The sequence below is a fragment of the Anabrus simplex genome, chromosome 2 (genome assembly GCF_040414725.1).
Source record: "Anabrus simplex isolate iqAnaSimp1 chromosome 2, ASM4041472v1, whole genome shotgun sequence".
Taxonomy (NCBI): Eukaryota; Metazoa; Arthropoda; class Insecta; order Orthoptera; family Tettigoniidae; genus Anabrus; species Anabrus simplex.
This window is the reverse complement of record NC_090266.1, coordinates 1,000,292,528-1,000,311,012: the sequence shown is the minus strand read 5'-3', so window position 1 is coordinate 1,000,311,012 and position 18,485 is coordinate 1,000,292,528.

Sequence of the window (18,485 nt, the reverse complement as noted above, 5' to 3'; positions counted from 1 at the left end):
ATTATATAGCTGTCCAAACCAGTGGATTCTTTCAACAGAAGACTTCCCACATTAGGTTGATTGATTAATGATCAAGAGTGACCGTGGTCAGGGTTTGCAATTCCAGATATGATCTGGAAAGGTGATAAATGAAGTATGGTAGGATGAAAAATGAGATTGCGAAATGTGTTTGCCTCAAGATGTTCTCTGGCTGTTATTTTACGGTATTGAGCCAACCTCGAGTTACCATCCTAAATGTTATTTACACAGGTGAAGATGAGAGATGAAGGATGATTTTATAAAATTGTGAAGAAGTCTTCCTGCCTTATTTCATCCTAGTTCAGGACTGGGAGTAGGCATTTCCTCCATACCGTGCAAACGTTATGGTTTTCCCGCCAACACTCGAGTAGCTGATTCCAGTGGTTTCCCATTGGGCAATGGGGTCGCTACATCCCTACGCCAAAGTAGATATCATTGATGCATTTTAAAAATATTTCTGTTAGTTTAACTGAAGTGAAATATTTTGTGCCATATAATGTCATCAGCTGCCTGTAGTGTTTTATATTATTTTATATTAGTTCCGTTATGTATTAACTGAAATTAATTATATTTCAAATACAGTACAAAATTATTTATAATAAATCCAATTGTTCTGCCAAACAGTTATATGTTTAAACTTGTATTTAAGGATATTATATATAACATACAATTGGTAGTAGGAAATTATGTAACATAATGTAAACAGTACTGTTAAAACATATCTGGTGATAGTAATTGGTCAGGAGTATTTTGTCGTGTTTTACCACATTTTTGTGCATTGGATTCCCGTGTATTTTAACGTACGGGGATTTTACTGATAGCTCATTTGGAAAGTTGACAGGAATGGATCGGGTTTCGGACAACCATTCTTGTTCCGATGGCCCAAGGACAGACCAAACAGCATCCCAGCCAGACGGTTCGGGAACGTCATCGGCAACGCCTGATGCCAACGTGACTTGCACATGTGTTATTGCTTTCTTAATTGTTTTGTTTCAGGTGGCCTTTTGCTTTCTTTGAGTTATTCTTAAATTGTGTGTGCACCTACGTCTGCCTTTGTAACGACTGTATAGTCCCTGGTCTCACTGGGGACAAGCTGTTGTATAATTTAAAATACAGTAGCACTGAGGGCGCCTGTCTTCGGAGAGACGGTCTAGTCGAGCTCCTGGCTCCAGTCGCGGTTTCCGTCTGTGCTTATCTTTACACGCGCGACCCGTTGGCGCAGGAGCAGGCATGACTGGAGCTTGGAGGCAGCAATAAAATTAATAATTAGTTAATTAATGATGTAATAACTATTAATTGGTGTATTCCATCATTATTGGGACAACAGAAAATACTTCCAAGTAACAGAATTATTTATAAAGAGATATTTTATCAAGTTTTTCGTTTTAGTTCAGAAATGGATATTCCACTATTATATATGAAATGTTATTTATTAACTGACATGAATTAGATTTCAAATACAAAATTATTTATAATAAATCCAATTGTTCTGCCAAACAGTTATATGTTTAAATTTTATTTAAGGATATATATAACATACTATTGGTAGCAGGAAATTATGTAACATAATGCAAATGTACTGTTAAAACATATCTGGTGTAGTAATTAGTCAAGAGTATTTTCAAAGTACCAGCAATATATTTAGGTAGAAAGATCAATTACTGAACCCTACAATGCCTTTATGTTATTTTATTAATTTTTCATTTTCACCTAATTCATTTGTGGACAATTTCAAAATTTCATCATAAAAGCTTGATCCCTAAGTTTCACATATTTAACCAGTTTTTTTTTAATATTCTGTACCTTTTTAGAATTCTTTCGTACAACTCTATCGTATGTCTCCCCTTGGGACATCATAGGAACGAAGTTCGACTGAGGCTTGCCCAGAGAGGATGTGTGCTTCACAGAAGAATCTATAAAAATGGCTTGTTCATCCTGTCTCGCCTTTTCACTGAAATATTTAAGCTGCTTAAAGGACGCAGGAGAGAATGGTTGATTTTGTCACTTGAAAATTATTCATTGGAAATTACAATTTTTTTAGAAGAATTCTCCATCACACATCAAAATTAAATGTTTTATCGTGGTTTTCATCACGAACTTCAATACGCTTTTGTCTGTTTGCGTATGTTCCACATAGTCTTTAAGACTGTATTGTACATTTTATCAACTTTGTTAATTTATTTCTTAAGGACATCTTAGTTTGTGACATAGCGAATAAGAATGCTTGTGCTCAGGGAATGTGTTACTGTATGAAAATGTTACATGGCTGCTAGTCTTATGCACATGGTATGGTTCCTGTTCTGCTTCTAACAGCCATTTGAAAAAGTTCAAATGTAGTAATGTAGGCCTACTGTCTGTAACAGTGTTCCACATAGTAGTACAGGAAGGAACACTCTTTTTTGGCTCCTTTCTTACCTTCATCTTGATGATACATGTATGTATACAGCAGACTTCCCAGTTTTCAGCTCATAAATATTGAATACAATTTTCCACCACACATACTACAGTTAATGTGAATAGTGGAGAATACTCACCACTCACACTCACAAGAGGGGAATAACACAGTGGGGAAGAGTGATGCAGTGGAAGGGGACAAGTACTTGTTGACAAGCGATACGAGCATACATAGGAGAGTATAAACGAGGATATTTTAAAAGCTAAGCCATAAATGGAACATACATGGCCTGGTGCACCAACCTCGTATAATATTCAGATAACCAGTGTGTACATAAACATGTTTTAAATTTAAGGACTGGTTGGAAGGAAGCGTGGAATACCATTCTTAATAAATGTTTAGTTAAGCACGTTTAGCTGGCAGTAGAATTAAACACTAGCCTGATAATTAACTTGGTAGCGAAGAACAGTGAACGCGCTTCGGAGATTTCGTATTGCTTTTGTTAGAAGGAGGAATATTCATTTCTTCTTTGCCGTAAGTACTTATTAGAAACATGGACGACCGGGCTGAGTGGCTCAGACGGTTAAAGCGCTGGCCTTCTAACCCCAACTTGACAGGTTCGATCCTGGCTCAGTCCGGTGGTATTTGAAGGTGTTCAAATACGACAGCCTCGTGTCGGTAGATTTACTGGCACGTAAAAGAACTCCTGCGGGACTAAATTCCGGCACCTCGGCGTCTCCGAAGACCGTTAAAGTAGTTAGTGGGACGTAAAGCAAATAACATTATTATTATTAGAAACATGGATGAACAAGAGGGGAAAGGTCGTCCAATATTTTTGGATTTTGAAACTGATATTGTGGCTGAATTTGTGATCAGGCACAAAGATGTCATAGAAAATAAAAAGACAGAAGGAGTCACACTAAAGCAGTAAAATGAAACAAGAAAATCGTGGAAGGATTCAATTCTATTGCAGGTAAGAAATTATATTTCTCTGAACTATTGTGGTTTAATACAGTATTTCGAGCTAGGTTATGAAAGTAGGTCAACAGAATATATAGTATGGCATACTGTTTCCTATACAATACTACAAAATTACAACTAAATGTACTTGGGATTATTTATTCCCGTAAAATTGTACGACAAAACAATATAAATACACCAGAGTATTATAATTTTATTTATCTGTTCTACTGCGGATTAACGCCTTCTAAATTCAGATTATTTTCAAAAACAACACCACAAACAATAATATAAGTAGGTGCTGTTTCATTACATAAACATTGAAAGCAAAATAATGTTCTTGCAGCAGCATGTTACAGTTTTATTGTTTCTTCACGTGTCTCTTGCAGGAGTGCAAGACATTTCCAGACCTGTTATGAGAACTTGAAAAGAAAAACTAGAGCAATATGTGCAGACAAAGTGATGATGAACGTAACTGGTGGTGGTAACTTTAAGCCCATATTGTCTAAAACTACTGAAAAGATTATGGCCCTAATACAACCGACTATCACACCCGTTACGTACGCTCATGCCTCAGATGCTTTATACCGAGGACATGTGAATGAAGGTGAGTCTATGGACACAGAGTACACTAATGCAGTTTTTATAAGGCATTTAACAGTTAACCTCCAACTAATCATATTAATTACACGTTGTTCTTATTTTTTCTGGTTTAGTCTTTCTCTTTGATAACGTGGAACTGGAAGAAAGATCCACATAAACTGAAGCACGTGAAACAGGAACACTGCCAGCTGTAGTTCCACCATCTGCTGACGCGGCAGAAACTTGTAATCAAAGTCAAGGTCAAGTGGAATTACTCAAATCTCCCATAAATTCAATGACACAACCGCCATGCCTACCGTCTTCACATACAGCAGTACAACCTTCAACATCAGCTGATAATACGTTATCAGATAGAGCTAAATCTCGTCGGCGTAGACTGTCAACACCCAGGGACAAAATTACAGATTCCTGTGAAGGAAAAATAGTTGACTCGCCCGCTCACCCAAAACAAATCGAGGTGTTCTTCGTTGGATTTCAGTGTTGGATTATCACTTAGAAGTAATGAGAACGGAACATGAAAAAGAAATGGAAATAAAAGAGTTAAAAATAAACATTATGAAAGGAAAACTAAAAAACTGAACAAGAAGGAAGATAGGCCAAGCTAAGCAGTTTTTGTAAAGCAGCGAGTGTTGTTATTAGCCTATTTTTATTTCCTATAAAAGTCAAGTTCATGTGTGTTAGTAGGTTAGGACGACGAGGAGTGTGACCGGTCGATAGAATACTATTTTTTCTGAAGTGTATTGTTTTCCGTCCGCCTCTGTGGTTTAATGGTTAGTGTGATTAGCTGCCACCTCTGGAGGCCCGGGTTCGATTCCCGGCTCTGCCACGAAATTTGAAAAGTGGTACGAGGGTTGGAACGGGGTCCACTCATCCTCGGGAGGCCAACTGAGTAGTGGTGGGTTTGATTCCCACCTCGACCGTCCTGGAAGTGGTTTTCCGTGGTTTCCCACTTCACCTCCACGCAAATGCCTGGATGGTACCTAACTTCAGGCCACGACCGCTTCCTTCCCTCTTCTTTGCCTTCCAATCTTCCTATCCCTCCACAAGGCCCCTGTTCAGATAGCAGGTGAGGCCGCCTGGGCGAGGTACTTGTCCTCCACAGTTGTATCCCCGACCCAGGTCTCGCGCTCCACGACACTACCCTTGAAGTGTTAGAGGTCGGATCGCTCGCTGAGTTTGAGGGAAAACCCGACCCTGAAGGTAAACAGGTACAAAAGAAGAACTATAGTTTCCTAAAGGTTGATAAATTTCACTCACCTGAAACGACCCTTAATTAAAGCCTGGCGTACAGCTCTCCCAGCATTTTCATCATTTTTGCTCATTTGGTGTAGGCTACTGGATTTAATTGTTCGCCATCTACGATATCAGAACCTCGAACTTGCTGGAGCTCTTCGATAATGTGCTGAATCATTAAATCATTCGGAGCGTTTTATTGTCTTGTTGATATTTCAATATTTTTCAATACTGCTGTATCAACAATTATATTTAGAGCTTTATGGACTTCACACCTCAAACCTACAGAAAGAGCAAGAAAACTCCGCTTCCATACACCATACTGTCTTTCTATGGTATTTCTGGTCGTAATATGTGCGCTATTGTACATATGCTCTTCTCTCGTTTGCGGGTTCAGCAGAGGTGTTAAGAGAGATGGCTTTCACGGATACCCACTATCTCCAAATAAATAACCATCTTGTATTTCACCTCTCTCGAATTGTGCCCTCTTACTGCAATTCTGAAATATTGTACTGTTGTGGACATAAACAGGCCATCTAGCTACAATATCTCTCATGAGTAAATTACTGTCACTTATTGTCTGACAGTTTAAGGAAAAATAGCCTTTCCTCTTCCGAAATATCTCGGTATTTTCTCTACCTGGAGATCTGATGCAAATGTAAGTGCAGTCGATGGTTCCAATTACACCAGCGAATCTAGCAATATTAGAAAAGCCTTCCATTCCCCCCCCAACCTCTTTTCAGCTTGTGATGTTGGGAAGAAAATATAGCGTTGATTGAAGGAAGCTATAATATTACTCACGTCGTGTATAATCCGAGCTGCTGCTGTTCTACGCATATTAGTATTATCACCTGCAATTATGTTGAAGGAACCAGTGGCATAATACCTCAATGCAGTGAGCAGTCTGGTGATAGCAGAAACAGGATTAATTCTCTGCGTTGGAAACTGTAGGTTATTTTGCACTGTTTCCAGAAGAAATCAAGCTGTTCGTTTAGATAAGCGAAACCTTTCCACAAAAATACTATCATTAAGTTCTTCGAAAGGATCACCTCCCTCCACTATCATACCTGCGCGCTCATTTCCATTCTGCTCTAGATATTCCAGATATAACAGTTCATCTTCAAAATCATCTCCAAAATCTGGCAGCCATTTTATATTCACTGCTAATCACTGTTTATATTGGGTAACCACTCGAATTTGACTTTTCAACTTTAACCGACAATAATCAGGGATTAAAATATTAATTGGGAATGGTGCTCAGCAGTTTCATTTAAACAGCGTTTAAGAAGAACCTTAATGGCCAAGTGCAGGAATTCTGTTTAGCGTAATCAGCGTTTAAGATTCTTCTTCAAACTTGTTTAAATGAAACTGCGGAGCATCATTGCTGATTAATATTTCAACCTCTGATTATTATCGGTTAAAGTTAAACAAGTAAGTTAGAGCGGTTACCAAATATAAACAATGATTAGCAGTGAAGGCAAAATAGCTGCCGGATTTGGAGATGATTTTGAAGATGAACTGTTATATTTGGAATATCTGGAACAGAATGGAAATGAGCGCGAATGTATAATAGTGGAGAGAGGTGATCCTTTCGAAGAACTTATTAATAGTATTTTTGTGGAAAGGTTTCGCTTATCTAAACGAACAGTTTGATTTCTCTGTAACCATTTGATGAATACTGATAAATAAAATCATGAATAATATATAAATAAAAATATGTAAATAAATAACATTACTCAAAAACTCCATAAAATACTTGAAATAATTAAATTAATAAAATAGTTAATCGAAATGTCCGTAGTATGGGCGCCAGAGCTCACCAGAATGGATCCCTCGAATTTTGATAGAGCATGATAAACTTTATATCCCAGGGCGTGTACATAATGCTGCGTACTGATACATCTGCTGCAGGCCTTACCTAACCTCCTGAAAACGACTAAATAGGTGGGAACTGCACCTAGGTTCATCAATAACTCCACTGATACTAAGATAGCTAACTATATTCTTAACAAAATCCGTGCATGAGCACCTCATCAACACACAAAATTATACATATAATACACGCATAAAATATTGTTGGAAGACTCCATATTTACAACAACAACAACAACAACAACAACAATGAAAACAGTGGGAAAACGAAAGCGAGAACTAAGCTACCATTTGTAGATAGTCCGATGAATAATGTACATATATGTAGATAAATACTCTTCACTGTCTCTGTATCAATACGACTTGCCAATTCTCATAATCAGCACTTCTAACATCATACAGATAGTGTACCTCGTAATACTGTGTTCACAGACTTTAACACTTGTTGTAAAGATATATACATTTGAGGAACACACGCTTATCGATCCTTAACATAAATTATGGAAAGTCTGAGATAGCTTTCACCAACATGTATTGCCAGACCTCCACAAGTACTACAAAACTTAATGCGTACGCCCTCCGCAATTTGTCGATCAGCCACTTTCCACGAACATAACAAGACTACGCTCCACGAAGGTTTGAAGTCCAGTCCCTTGCAGCCGTGTCACTCCAGTACCGTGTATCAGCACCACTTCCTTCCCGTACAGTGTGTCAGTTGTGATTCTCTTCCGTAGTGATTCTCTGGTTCCCGCCGTTTGATCAACCTTTATAGACATCAGCATTCCCCTTCCTCTCAGATAATACGTCTGGATTGGTCCTTGCCAGCCAATCGTGAGTGATCCACCATTCAAGACCATGCCCGGAACTTCTTCATGCTCCCAAGACATAAACAAACGCTGGGGTATATCACATGACTCATAGAACTTTCCTAGTACAATAACATCAACAAACACCTCTCTTATCAGACACTGGGATGTCCGCATGAGTCATCCAAATTACCAGAGTCCAATATAGCAGTGTTTTCCCACTTGTGCAAAACAAATTACTCATATCTACATATGTGGATATCTCCCAGCTTACAAATATAAATGACAAAATATACAAATGAAATACCGGTAATAATAATAATAATAATAATAATAATAATAATAATAATAATAATAATAATAGTACCGGGCGGTACACCTCCACGCCGCTGATTCAAACATTGCGCCAGTTGAAACTCCTCTACTGGAGGAAGCCTGAACTTTAACAACCACATTAATTCTAAGATTTCTCAGAAGATGTCCCTACTGTAAATTTTGAAGTGTTCTGAACTATGTCAGTTTCGATTCGTTTTTGTTTTCTCTGTAGTAAGAAGTGTGAACATTCTCTTCTAGATGGCACTACTTAAGAACTACAATTGTGCACCCTAGTGCGAAGTGAAGAAACTTTTTTTTGAAGAAATTTTGTAGTCATAAATTTGTTCTTTGTTAAATTTCTTTCAGTTATTTTTTGGGTTGGCAGTATAACCCTTCTCTTTCCGCTTGTTTTGAATTTAGCCAATCCCGAATTTCTCTAATTAATTTTTTAGCAATAACGTATGTCTTCTCCGATATGGAGATGTTGTTTTATGCTACCCAATAAAATTGAGGGGGTGTTGGTTCTCATTCTTGAAAGGTCTCGAATGTTCCACGAGGGTATTTAAACTGCTGATTTTCTGGTCTCCGGGCCACTTCAGTAAAATCTATCCGTGCGTGATTATATAGCAGGGGGCGGGAAGCGCCTCTTCCTTCGGGCAGCAGTTCTTCCATTAGGTAATGGCCATTTTATAACTTCATTTCTTGCTAGCTCAGCAGTTTAACCCTCGGGGCAGGTTCGAAACTTTTATAATGTAACTTTCCTGTAAAATGTAAAAGACACTTGGTCTAAATCCCGTCTCTTTAAGTACAAATTGGGATAGAGAGTGCCTAACCCTCTCGAGCTCCCACTCACATTGTTTTGAGGTGACTACGTTTTCATAACCGTTTTCCTTCTCTTCGTAATGTAATAAAGTTTTCCTATCGTGCCACCTCCGTAGTATGGGATTAGCCCTTGCATAAGCGTCCTAGTGCCAAATAGGTTTTAAAAAAGTATATTAGGTGTGCAAGTTACGCCTCCACTCAAGTTGGTATTTTGGGTCCATGTAATTGTCCTGTTTCTTTACTGAATAGGCCTCAGTAGGTTGGGTATTTTTACCCCTGTTCTTGTGTGCCTAGAGGGCAGCTTGAAGGTGGAGTTTGGTGTGGCCTTTGAATAGGCTTGAACTTTGAGAGCGGGTTGCTCTTTCTTAAATTTGGTTTCTGTGTGCCTCGAGCAGGCTTAACTAGGTAATTGGGAGCTAGTGCTCTTTGGCATGATTGGGGTCTTCTGCCCCTTTGTTGAACTTTGTACATAGGTAAAGTTGGGCTCATTGCTCAAGGATTGCGTGTCTGGGGGCTCGAAGCCCAAATCCATTATCAAATTGCAATTGTACATTCTTAATTTGTTGATATGCTACTGAGTACCTGTTATACTTGTTATTTCTTGATCTTGAAAAGAAAATATAAACTTTGTTAAATTTTAAATTAACTTTAATTTCGTAAGTTGAGACCTATTCATCCCAGCACCTTCTTTCACCTCTGCCGGTCCACAAAACATCGTAACAATAATAATAATAAATCGAATACTGACAATAATATCTCTAACTTCTACATACAGTGCGATGGTGTGATATATGTACTATCACATCTTCTAGAAACAATGAAAAATAACCTACAGTTTCCAACGCAGAGATATAATCCTGTTTCTACTAATAACATAGTGCTCACTGCATTGAGGTATTATGCCACTGGTTGCCTTAACATATTGTAGGTGATACTACTAATATGCACAGAACAACAGCAGCGCAGATTATACACGATGTGAGTAATATTATAGCTTCCTTCAGTCAACGCTATATTTACTTCCCGACATCACAAGCAGAAAAGAGAGAGGAAATGGAAAGCTTTTTTAATATTGCTAGATTCGCTGGTGTAATTGGAACCATCGACTGCACCCATGTTCGCATCAGATCTCCAGGTGGAAAAATTGTCGAAATATTTCAGAATAGGAAAGGTTATTTTTCCATAAACTGTCAGATAATAAGTGACAGTAATTTACTCATGAGAGATATTGTAGCTAGGTGGCCTGGTTCTGTCCACGACAGTACAATATTTCAGAACTGCAGTAAGAGGGCACAATTCGAGAGAGGTGAAATACAAAATGGTTATCTATCTGGAGTTAGTGGGTATCCGTGAAAGCCATTTCTCTTAACACCTCTGCTGAACCTGCAAACCAGAGAAGAGCATATGTACAACAGGGCACATATTATTAGGACCAGAAATACCGAAGAAAAACAGCATGGTGTAATGAAGCGGAGGTTTCCTGCTCTTTCTGTTGGTTTGAGGTGAGAAGTCCATAAAGTTCTAAATATAATTGTTGATACGGCAGTATTGAACAATATTGCAATTTCAACAAGAGAAGAAAATCCTCCGGATGACTTACTGGTTCAGCACATTATCGAAGAGCTCCAGCAAGCCCGAGGTCCTGATATCGAAGATGGCGAGCAATTAAATCCAGTAGCTTACACCAAATGTACAGAAATGATGACAATGCTGGCAAAGCTGTACGCCAGGCTTTTATTGGTCATTGCAGGTGAGTGAAATTTATTAACTTTTAGGAAATCAATACACTTCAGCAATTTTTTTTTTTTGCTATTTGCTTTACGTCGCACCGACACAGATAGGTCTTATGGCGACGATGGGACAAGAAAGGCCTAGGAATTGAAGGACGCGGCCGTGGCCTTAATTACGGTACAGCCCCAGCATTGCTTTAGCAAAATTAGTATACTATCGACCGGTCACACTCCTCATCGTAATAACCTACTAACACAAATGAACTTGACTTTTATAGAAAATAAAAATTGAAGTACGCTAATAATAACACTCACTGCTTTACAAAAGCCACTTAGTTTGGCCTACCTTCGTTGTTCATATTTTGCCAGTATTTTAGGTTTTCTTTAATAACGTTTAGTTTTAACTCTTATTTCCATTTCTTTCTCATGTTCCTTTCTCATTACTTCTAACTGATAATCCAACAATGAAATTCTTCTTTCACAGGAATCTGTAATTTTCTCTCTGGGTGTTGACAGTCTACACCGACGAGATTTAGCTCCATCTGATAATACAGTATCAGCTGATGTTGAAGGTTGTATTGCTGTATGTGAAGACGGTAGGCATGCTGGTTGTGTTGTTGAATTTATGTGAGGTTTAAGTAGGGATTCAGCGCTTCCGCTTGACTTTGACTTTGAGTACAAGTTTCAGTCACGTCAGCAGGTGGTGCTACTAGAGCTCTGCATTTGGAAGAAAACAACCGCTCGAGCATTGCCCACTTCGTGCCGCTGCTCGACGGCTGGGAAAAGCCCACGCTGCGATAAGGCTGTGGCCGTCTAATGGACCATGTGGCCGGTCGTCCTTCACCTCTCGGTGATCAGTGGAACGGTCGAGCACTGCCGGACGCTCGAGCGTAATCATAATCCCGGTCGGTGACAGTAAAACCGCCGCGCGCTCTACAGTGCGGAATGCATTAGACATCGTGTGTAAAACCAGTTGGTGACTGGGCTTTGAGCAGTGCAGACAGCGTTATGGATCAACCAAGTATAAGTCGTAAACGCTGCATTCAAGAAACGAAGAGAAGTATTCTGGAAAGAATTAGGAGCGGCTCGTTAGTCCTGAAGAAGAAAGATATGTCGGAAGAGGAGGCGAAGAGTGAGGCTTGGAAATCGTTTGCACTTGTAGTGGATCCTGTCACGCAGGCTTCTTCTGGGTTCGTGCAGTGTGCGACATGTGATACTGTACTTTCTTACCAGCCAAGCAAAACAGGTAAGCTATGATTTGGCGCTGCAAAAATAACTGAGGATCAGAATTCCACCGAACACGTGCAGTACCAAGCAGCATAAAGAAAGTTGGTGTTGATAAGTTGGTCGATATGAGTGGAATAGATTTGCTATCGTTAAATACTTGTAGTAAGATTGGCTTCAAGAATTATTCGCAAGAGCTCATCAATGTTGGCGCCACTTATGGCAAAGTCAATAATAGAAGATGTTCTTCCGCACCCTACCACTGTATCACGGCATATTAAGAAAAGGCCGAAAAAATACGGGCGACAATGGTGCCGAAGCTAATATGTGCCACAAAGAACAAAATGTGCGCTTTAGTCGCTGATCTGTGGTCTGATAACTACAAGAAGAGAACTTTTTTGACTCTGACATCGCATTATGTTAACGATGAGTGGCAGCTAGAAACGCTTGTTTTGCTAACAACTACGTTTGCGGACATACCTAAGACAGGAGAGAATATTCGGCACGAAATCGAAGAGCGGTTGCTTGAGTTAGCAATTTTATTTATTTATTTATTTATTTATTTATTTATTTATTTATTTATTTATTTATTTATTTATTTATTTATTTATTTATTTATTTATTTATTTATTTATTTATTTATTTATTTATTTATTTATTTATTTATTTATTTATTTATTTATTTATTTATTTATTTATTTATTTATTTATTTATTTATTTATTTATTTATTTATTTATTTATTTATTTATTTATTTATTTATTTATTTATTTATTTATTTATTTATTTATTTATTTATTTATTTATTTATTTATTTATTTATTTATTTATTTATTTATTTATTTATTTATTTATTTATTTATTTATTTATTTATTTATTTATTTATTTATTTATTTATTTATTTATTTATTTATTTATTTATTTATTTATTTATTTATTTATTATTTATTTATTTATTTATTTATTTATTTATTTATTTATTTATTTATTTATTTATTTATTTATTTATTTATTTATTTATTTATTTATTTATTTATTTATTTATTTATTTATTTATTTATTTATTTATTTATTTATTTATTTATTTATTTATTTATTTATTTATTTATTTATTTATTTATTTATTTATTTATTTATTTATTTATTTATTTATTTATTTATTTATTTATTTATTTATTTATTTATTTATTTATTTATTTATTTATTTATTTATTTATTTATTTATTTATTTATTTATTTATTTATTTATTTATTTATTTATTTATTTATTTATTTATTTATTTATTTATTTATTTATTTATTTATTTATTTATTTATTTATTTATTTATTTATTTATTTATTTATTTATTTATTTATTTATTTATTTATTTATTTATTTATTTATTTATTTATTTATTTATTTATTTATTTATTTATTTATTTATTTATTTATTTATTTATTTATTTATTTATTTATTTATTTATTTATTTATTTATTTATTTATTTATTTATTTATTTATTTATTTATTTATTTATTTATTTATTTATTTATTTATTTATTTATTTATTTATTTATTTATTTATTTATTTATTTATTTATTTATTTATTTATTTATTTATTTATTTATTTATTTATTTATTTATTTATTTATTTATTTATTTATTTATTTATTTATTTATTTATTTATTTATTTATTTATTTATTTATTTATTTATTTATTTATTTATTTATTTATTTATTTATTTATTTATTTATTTATTTATTTATTTATTTATTTATTTATTTATTTATTTATTTATTTATTTATTTATTTATTTATTTATTTATTTATTTATTTATTTATTTATTTATTTATTTATTTATTTATTTATTTATTTATTTATTTATTTATTTATTTATTTATTTATTTATTTATTTATTTATTTATTTATTTATTTATTTATTTATTTATTTATTTATTTATTTATTTATTTATTTATTTATTTATTTATTTATTTATTTATTTATTTATTTATTTATTTATTTATTTATTTATTTATTTATTTATTTATTTATTTATTTATTTATTTATTTATTTATTTATTTATTTATTTATTTATTTATTTAACAAGAATGATCTTACAAAATGTTACCTTGTCAGCGACCAAGGAGCTAATATGAAGAAGACACTTGAATCTTACGACCGTTTGCCTTGCTTTGATCACTATCTGATGACTGCGCTTCGTCACACATGTTAAGAGACGTTTTTAGAAGACGAAGCTCCTGAAATCCTGTCGTGTCTCCTATCAGCAAGAGCTATAATAGGCTATTTGAAGAGATCGGGTCACTCGGGGCGTCTGCAACACTCTATGAAGCAAGAAGCTGTAACGCGGTGAAACTGTATACTGTTAATGCTCAATTCCATCATAAGTTTAATTGACGATCTTCGAAATCTATTAGAATCCCGCGGGCAATCGAAACTCTTAGAAACTTTCCATGAAGAGTGCATACGAGAAGTTATCGCTTTTCTAACCCCCTTTAAAGAAGCGAGTTCGGATTTGGAAAGTGTAACAAGGCTGGAACGTGTGCTGCCTTGGTACACGCGTCTGTTTCATCATTGTGAACCAGAAGAGAGTGACAACGATGTAAGAAATATTTTTATAAGTTACGATCGTTTATAAACCTGCTGAATTATCGGAATTTAATTATGTACTTATTGTTTATCATTTTCAGTGCATGACGAAAATAAAAACGAGAGCAGCATATTTCAACAGAGAGAAGTGCAAATTGGAGGCTATCCGTTACAAAGACACGGTTCTATGGCCATCACGACGTCATTTGAAGAAAGTCACAGCAGAAGAAAAGCACGTCGCGTATGCTGAAGTTCGACGATTGTGCTCGTAAATGTGCCTGTAAATGGTAAGGTCGAATCACTGAAAAAGAAATAGTAAACGAATGTTTCTGTATAGGCTTTTGGGCTCATGCCGTGTCAAGAAAATAAGGCATAAGCCCAAAAGCCTGTACAGTATCATGTCTTTAAGCACGGGCCCGGGAAATCATTAATGACAACAAAACGAATGTTTGTTTGTCTAATCTCCCAACTTTCGTTAGATCAGCAATTATGCCGTCTAAAATGTACAATATTTGGGAAGGGTTTCGCAACCTAAATATTCCACAATGCGTTTTTATGTAATTTTTGCGATATATAAAGGAATTCACTGGAAATATAGCTTTTAGTAACCAGTATCCTAACTTTTATACATATTTAAAGGTGACATGAATGCATTACGGATGTTTTGTTCATTTTTAGAGCCCATTCAAGCAAAGAGTGACCAAGTTCTTCCCATGAAAAAGTCCAAGGTGGACTGGAGTTCGGATGAGGACGACGAAGATGGACACAAAAATACTACTAATGATCTCGACAGATAACTTTCGCTCTCCAAATCCGACTGTAGCTGTGCCGAATGCCACATTTTTAAGTGGTGGAAAACGCATGCGGAGTTATTTCCAAGGCTGTCGGTAGTAGTCAGAAAAGTTATCTGTATTCCTGCCACTAGTGCTGCCAGCGAGAGAAATTTTAGCCAGGCCGGTCACCTGCTGTCCAGCAATGATCGTGCTTGGAATCAGACAAGGTGGATGATCTCTTATTGATCCATCACAATTTCGTAAGTATTCTGAACATACCACGTAATCACAAGAAAGGAAACATTCTTCAAACGCTATGAATGTATGATTCTACTTTCATTTACTTCACAGGAAGAAGTGCAAACCGCCAGCTGTAGTAGTAGCTCCAGGAACACAAATGAATCCTGTGCATCAGGCAGCACCAATGACGAAAAACGAATTGTATAGTTATGATTCACATATAACTTTATTTGCAGGTCATAATTTGTTTATAAATTAACGCTTGTTAAAAGAAAATTGATGAGTATTTGTTTAAAAACAATCCTGCATTTCTTCTTGATCCTGCATTTGATATTAGTACAGTGTATATGTGGCCGAGTCTGGAGATAGGCTACACATAGCCCACTATTACTGTGTCCCCGTTTATCTAGCGAACGGAACAAAATACTACACGACATTACAGTTCATAACGTTACAATTATTAGATACATTATCACCTCAAAGAAGAAAATCCAATAGTCTGCAACATATTAACACACTTCAAATGTAACATATACAATTGTAATATTTAGGTTATAGAACTGATAGTACGAAAGACATTTGTAAAATAAATAGGTGAGGATTAATGTAAAGTAGTGGCCTATGATCTCGAGTCAGGCGAAGCGCAGCTCGCTGGCTGGCTAGCACTGTGCACGCCGGTTACTGGCGACCGACCGAGCGTTTGGCGCGCTCGGCCAGTCGCTGATGATCGGTAGCCCGCAACCGGCTGCATAGGACGCTCGGCCGCATAATCCCGAGAATCAGAGAGGCGAGCGGTACTCGTCGGTAAAAATCAGAGATAATGCAGACCTCTAGGTGCTACTACAGCTGGCAGTGTTCCTGTTCCATGTGCTTCAGTTTCAGTACATCTTTCTTCCAGTTCCACGTCATCAAACGGAAAAAATAAGAAAACATATCATTAATATGTTTAGTTGGAGGTTAACTGGTAAATGCCTGATAAAAATTGCATCAGTGTACTCTGTGTCCATACACTTATCTTCATTCACATGACCCTGGTATAAACCATTTGAGTCATGAGCGTACATAAGTGGTGCGATAGTCGGTTGTATTAGGGCCATAACCTTTTCAGTAGTTTTAGAAAGCGTAGGCTTAAAGTTACCACCACCAGTTGCGTTCATCATCATTGTATTCTCTGCACATATTTTTCTTGTTTTCCTTTTCACGTTCTCATAACAAGTCTGCAAATGTCTTGCACTCCTGCAAGAGACACCTGAAAAAAAAGAACAGAACTATAACATGCTGGTGTGATAACATTATTGTGCATTCACATTTTATGAAATTAAAGAGCACCTACTTTTAATTATAGTTCTGTAGTATTGTTTTTGAAAATAATCTGAATTTAAAAGGCTTTAAACCGTAACAGCACAGATAAATAGAATTGTAATACTTCGGTGTATTAATACCGTTTTGTCGTACAATTTTACGGGGAAGAATAAACCCAAGTACTTTAAGTTGTAGTTTTGTACAGGAAATAGTCTGCCATACTATATATTCTGTTGACCGATTTTCATAACCTAACTCGAAATACTGTATTAAATCACAATAGTGCAGAGAAATGCCTTTGCTGGCAGGGCCTAAAGTTTACAGTGCACTATGTCTTCTGGTATGGGCTAGAGCAATTTTTTTTACTTTCATTGATCTGTCTCTGTCTTATCCTTGGCTGTGACAATATGAAAGTGACTGAGGTATGAGCGATGCTGGCAATGCCATTCCTCCTGCAGCCAGTCCCTGCTATGAATGGTGTAAAAATGTTGCTCATAGGATCGGTTGGTGCATGCATTTCAGTGGGCTTGGCAGACAGATATGTAATAGCATCTTCTGGCTCGGTGAGGAAAGCAACGGGAAACTACCTCACTCCTCATTTCCCTAGTAAGCCTCTTCAGTGATGCCTAGGCCATATATGACAGCTGATGGCAGAGCTGTTGAGGATCCAACCAGCCTTAGGGCTGAAAACTAAACAAACAAACAACAACAACAACAACAGTGCAGAGAAATATAATTGATTACGTGCAATAGAATTGAATTCTACTGCGATTTCTTCCATGTTTCATCTTTCAGCTTTACTGTAACTCCATCTGTCTTTTTATTTTCTTTGACATCTTTGTGTCTGATCACAAATTCAGGCACAATATCGGTTTCAAAATCCGAAAAATTGGACGACATTTTCCCCTTTTGTTCATCCATGTTTCTAATAAGTACTACCAGCTTCTAGCAAAGAATAAATTAATATTCTTCCTTCTAACAAAAGTAACACGAAATCTCCGCAGCGCGTTCACTATTCTTCGCTACTAACTTAAACATCCGGATATTGTTTTATTCATCTGCAAGGTAAACATGCTTAACTAAACATTGATTAAGAATGTTACTCCACACTTCCCTCTAACCAGCTCCTAAATTTAAACCATATTTGCGAACACGCTGGTTAGCCGAATCTTAAGCGAGGTTGGTGCACTTGGTCATAAACGTTGATTACGCTATACAGGGTTCTTGCACTTGGCCAACAATCTAACCTGTAGTACACTTGCGTCCCGCAAACTTGATCTAATGTGGAATGGGAGGGTGTCGAGTTTCGTGAAATAAGAGATGGGTTATTCACAACTCATAACATTTTATTGCATATTACTCTAATGAATGTTATAGCACAATGCAGAACACAGAAAAAGACAATCTATCCAAAAAATTATTGTTAAAAATTTAAATAAACTTACATACAATGATGAAGAAATGGCTAGTTATTTGTAGGAAAAATGTTATGATGCTTGACTGTATTATTGCATCTTATTGTATATCCATAATGAACCTATACTGTTTAGGTGATGTTAGAAATTGCAGTATTACAGTCTACCACTTATTAGACCACA